The sequence below is a fragment of the Arvicanthis niloticus genome, chromosome 27 (genome assembly GCF_011762505.2).
Source record: "Arvicanthis niloticus isolate mArvNil1 chromosome 27, mArvNil1.pat.X, whole genome shotgun sequence".
NCBI classification, from domain to species: Eukaryota; Metazoa; Chordata; class Mammalia; order Rodentia; family Muridae; genus Arvicanthis; species Arvicanthis niloticus.
In genome coordinates, this window is record NC_133435.1 from 1,258,019 (window position 1) to 1,263,663 (window position 5,645).

Genomic DNA, 5,645 nt, shown 5'->3' on the forward strand with positions numbered 1-5,645 from the left:
CAAATTTTAAGGTTTTCATTGGCATGAGCTTCTTAGTGATATAAGAGTGAGATGAATATTGTTACTCTCATAGGCATTGTACCAGTATAACACACTTAGGAATACAAAGCTTAGACCCAGTCCTTCTTTAACTTTTTTAACTGATTTGAGATGGTCAGCCTGTGAGTTAAGGGACTATAGCAAATTCATGACTTGGAGTTTATTATAAGGGTGTTCTCTATGTTTTATTTAGAAATAGCTGAGTGGAGTTAACAGGCAACAGTCCAGATTACCTTACATGGATAGCTGGTTTTCAAAACATCAGAAATCCTTAGAATTGACATGACAAACATTTCAGTATTAATGTTCATTTTCATTAGAGACCTGTCTGCTCCGGACAGCTTCCTATGTTAAATTCTAAGAAGAAATTGAGCATCCTTGGAGTTACTCCAGTTGTGGTGAGACAGCCACTAGGCAAGAATTGCCACTTTCCTTCTACAGACAAATTACTGTCCAGAAAAGGACACACTTGCAGAATAGTCGACTGATTATATCTGCCTAGACAGAGTAATCAGCCCTTAATAATTCTGCAGCACTAAGGTCTGTCAGATGATCCTGGGCCAGAAGGCAGAAGAACAGATGCTCCAACGTTTTGAAGTAGAGCGAGTGTCCAGGTGTTCAGAGGTCTCTATAAATTGGCTAAGTTTTAGAAGCTATGCTTTGTGCTTCCCACAATTATAGTCAACTCAGTCATTCTGGATTTCTGATGGGGTTGAAAACTTATAGCTATTTACTTTGAGAGAAAAGATCTGAGTGTATGGTCATCAGCTGACATTCATCCTAAAGCCAAGGAAAAAGCCAGGTTCAGAACTAAGTGTTTTAGTTAGGATAGATGACAGAGGTGCTGGTTAGTCAACAAAAGGATGGACTGGGTATTAGGACTATCTTGTACCTCACTGGTACAAATAGGCATAATTATGCTCTAATTGTATTTTGAGAGAAAAGTTTCCTTTTAACAGGAAGGGTGATGTGTAGGAGGAGCTAAGGTGGGAGGAGTACTGAGAGGAAGAAAAGGAGTAAGAAGAGGAGAAGAAGAAGGAGAGGAGAAGCTAGGTGATGAAAGAGAGATAGAGGGGGGAGACAGGGAAGCAGATGTTCATGTATCTCCACCAGTCAAAGATAGTTGATATATCTAGGTTGGGTAGTGGGTTACACCTCTGATTGAACAATACCAAACTTATAAAGCCTATGATTAACATTTCTTTAAAAAATGTATAAATGCAAAAAGGAAAAGGGGGCATGGGATAGGGGTTTTCTAAGGGGGGGGGGAATGGGGAAACGGGATGGTATCTGAAGTGTAAATGAAAGATCTAATAAAAATAAAAATAAAAAAAAACTAGATCATGTCGACTTTGGTAGCGTTGTTACAAGTCTGAATTTTGATTTTAAGTTTAAAGGGAGGCTTTGGAGTGATGTGATTGTTGCTTTAGAAAGAACATTGCCTTTTGACAAATATGGAAGCTCTCTATACAGTAGCTAGAAGAATGCTGGAGAAGGTGGCAAGCAGGTGTGGTTTGGATTGCAGAATCATTGCAGTCTTCTGAAGGTTTAGATGTGAGATGTGAAAGAAACTGACAAGTAATATGAAAAACAGGGGTCAAAGATGAGGTGAACATTAAACTTTTTTTTTGTTTTTGTTTTTTTGAGACAGGGTTTCTCTGTGTAGCCCTGGCTATCCTGGAACTCACTCTGTAGACCAGGCTGGCCTCGAACTCAGAAATCCACCTGCCTCTGCCTCCCAATTGCTGGGATTAAAGGTGTGCGACACCACTACCCGGCAAATACTAAATTTAAATGGCAGCCTTCCACCCTAGAAAAGGTAACAGGGGATCTCAGGGCTCAGCTTGCAGGAAGGATACAAACAGGAAGCAAATAACTAAAGTGACTTCAAAAGAGACTAAAGAGCAGAAAAATGAGGACAACCAAAAGTCTGGTTTGCTTCTGACCTCTGCTTAGGGATGAGAAAATGGCTGGTTAGCTACTTTTCAGGAAACGGTATCATCAAATGAAAATAGGTATCAGAAAAAGAGAGTGTTACAGAGGATGTAGAGGCAGTGGGTCACAAGAGTCACTGATGCAATGTTGAGAACACAGAAAGAAAAGGCACCAGGAGAGTTAATGCTGGCAAAGTGTCATGGGTGACAGGCTGAATATATGTGTTAATGGTGAGGGAAGAAGGGTGCTGAATTGGAATACATGGGTTAAAAATCAATTTATGTAACATACCAGTATTTCATTTCCACATGGAATGTCTGCTTGACAAGATCCATGAGTCAGAGGACCTTATCTCCACTTAAACTAGGTGGGGCAGGAGGGGCTCATTCCCTAATTTCTACATTTAATGTTGAGTAAAATAATTGTGACATCAGAAGAAAGCTATCCAATCATAGTTTCTCCCTTTTCTCTAAATTTCTTCTTCCTTTTGCTAGTCTTTTCTCACCACCGTACTTTCATCTTTCATCTGCCCACAGGTTTTTGTATATTAATCTGTATGCAAACACTATAACATCTCATGTTATGTTTGTAATTGGACCCAGAATCTTAGAAGTGTTCATAGGAATGCCTCTCTTCTCATGAATGGCAGTACTCAAGAGACTAAACATTTGCATTTTGGAAAGTAAGCATTGCTGACTCAACAACCATATCATGTAGTCTTATGACCATTTCCTTCCTTGTGTTGCCTTATGGCATCATTACTGGTGTGATTCTTGTAATTGTAAAGGGAACATCTATAATAAGGCCAAATCTTCAAATAAAGGATAGAAATTTTCTGAGGAACCACCAGACTGATTTCCAGAGTGGTTGTACCAGCTTGCAATCCCACCAACAATGCAGGAGTGTTCCTCTTTCTCCAAATCCTCGCCAGCATCTGCTATCACCTGAGTTTTTGATCTTAGCCATTCTGACTGGTGTGAGGTGGTATTGCAGGATTGTTTTGATTTGCATTTCCCTGATGACTAAGGATGTTGAGCATTTCTTAAGGTGCTTCTCGGCCATTCGTGTTTCCTCAGTTGGACATAGCATTGCCTGAGAATCCAGCTATACTACTCCTGGGCATATACCCAGAAGATGCTCCAACATATAACAAGGACATATGCTCCACTGTGTTCATAGCAGCCTCATTTATAATAGCCAGAAGCTGGAAAGAACCCAAATGTCCTTCAACAGAAAAATGGATACAAGAAATGTGGTACATTTACACAATGGAGTATTACTCAGCTACTAAAGATAATGAATTTGAGAAATTCTTAGGTAAATGGATGGTAAACTAGAAATTATCTTCCTGAGTGAGTTAACCCAATCACAAAAGAACACATAGGGTATTTGCTCACTGTTAAGCAGATGTTAGCCCAAAAGCTTGGAATATCGAAGACTCAACTCACAGACCACATGAAGCTCATGAAGAAGGAAAACCAAGTGTGGATGCCTCAGTCCTACTTAGAAGGAGTAACAAAAATACTCAAGGGAGCAAATATGGAAACAAAATGTGGGACAGAAACCGAAGAGGGGCCATCTGGAGACCATTCTTCCTGGGTATCCATCCCATGCACAGTCACCTAAGCTAGACATTGATATGTATGGCTGGAAGTGCATGCTGACAAGAACCTGATATAGCTGTCTCCTTAGAGGTCTGCCAGAGACTGACACATTCAGAGGACGATGCTCACAGCTAACCACTGATCTGATCAAGGGTCTCCCAATGGAGAAGTTAGAGAGAAGACTGAAGGAGCTAAAAGGGTTTGTGACGCCATGAGGAGAGCAACAATACCAACCAACCAGAGCTCCCCAGGGTCTAAACCACCAGCCTGGGAGTACATAGGGAGGGACCCATGACTCCAGCTGTATATGTAGGGGAGGATGGCCTTGTCGGGCATAGGTGGGAGAGGAGGTTCTTGGTCCCATGAAGGATGAACACTGAGTGGGGGGAAATGTGAAGGTGGGGAGGTGGGAGTGGGGGGGTAGGTGGGGGCACATCTTCATAGAAGCATGAGGAGGGGGGATGGAATAGGATTTTCCTGGGTGGCGTGGGGAAGTGGGGTAAGGGGACAAAATCTGAAATGTAAATATAATACCCAATACAAATAAATTTTAAAAATAAAAATAAATAATTAATAAAAGGATAGAAATTTTCATCACAGCCACTGTTGAGAATGTAGATATGACAAATATTTTGTCACTAAACTCTTTTAAAACTTTATATATATACACTCACACACATAGATTGATTGATTGATAGATAGATAGATAGATAGATAGATAGATAGATAGATAGATAGATAGATGTTGGGGGCAGACTTTTAGCAGAAAGCGGCTATCAGCTTTACAGCCATCTTGAGCCATATACCCTGACATATGACTTGGAATACAATAGCCTACAACAACTGAGCACACTCAGATAATCTTGGTTTAGATACCTTGAGATTAAAGGTGCGTGAGATTAAAGGTGTATGAGATTAAAGGTGTGTGACTTAAGAGTATGACTTAGAAGTGTAGAGATCAGATTTAGAGAGAAGACCTAAGGGCATGATTAAAGGTGTAACTTAGAGGCGTGCCTTAGAAGTGAGACATATAAAAGGCAGAGACAGAACAGATCAGATCAGATCAGACACATCACACATTAGGGAGACACAGAGGAGAGAACCAGACACAGCAGACATTAGGGAGACACAGAGGAGAGGACCAGACACAGAGAGAAGACAGGTAGCAGGCACTTGGAAGAGAACTTGGAAGAAGTAACTTGGAACTTGGAGGGACTAGGAGCTAGGGACTAGGCACTAGGAATTCAAGACTTAGGACTTAGACTGAAGAATAAATGGGATTGAATTACACTCTGTCTGGTCTGCATTCTTGAGTCCGTCCTCACTCTCGCTCTTGCTGAACCCCTACCGCGGACGGTAGTGGCAGCTTGGGCTGGGATACAGTGGCCGCCCAAACGTGGGTCGGCCCGGGCCTCAACATTTTGCTTGGGCCTCGACATTTTTTGGCTGCCCCCACGTGGGGCTAGTGTGGACCCCAAAAGATAGATAGATAGATAGATAGATAGATAGATAGATAGATAGATGATAGACAGATTTATTCATAAATATTTCACATTGGTTTTGCTTTAAAGATAGGGTCTATGTATTTTAGGCTAGGTTGTAATTCATTACCTAGCTCAGGATGTTTTCAAACTTTTTGTGGTAAATCTCCTCCTCAGCCCCTTGAGTCTTGATATTAGAAATATGTGCCAGGACCCCTGGCTCTATCTCACCATTTTTCAAAAAGATTGGCTACAAACCAGTTGAAATGGCTTGATTCTGGAATTATAAGGATGCATCTAAGATGTGAGAATAGGAAGAAGTATATTCATATAAGAGCATTCAACTTAACATATGAGAAAACAGTTTATTTTAGATGTTCACTGAGTAGATAATAGCTAAAATATTTATCCTCAGAGATTGTTTTGCAATAGAAAATGTTTTCTTATACACACATTTAGCTATGAAGGAATTTATTTTTATTTTTTATTCTTTAATCATGTTCTACAGTTCATTCTTCATCTGACTCCTGGTTTGCCCTTCTCAATGCTCCCCATCCCATATGTCCCCCCAGGCTCTCCAAGACAA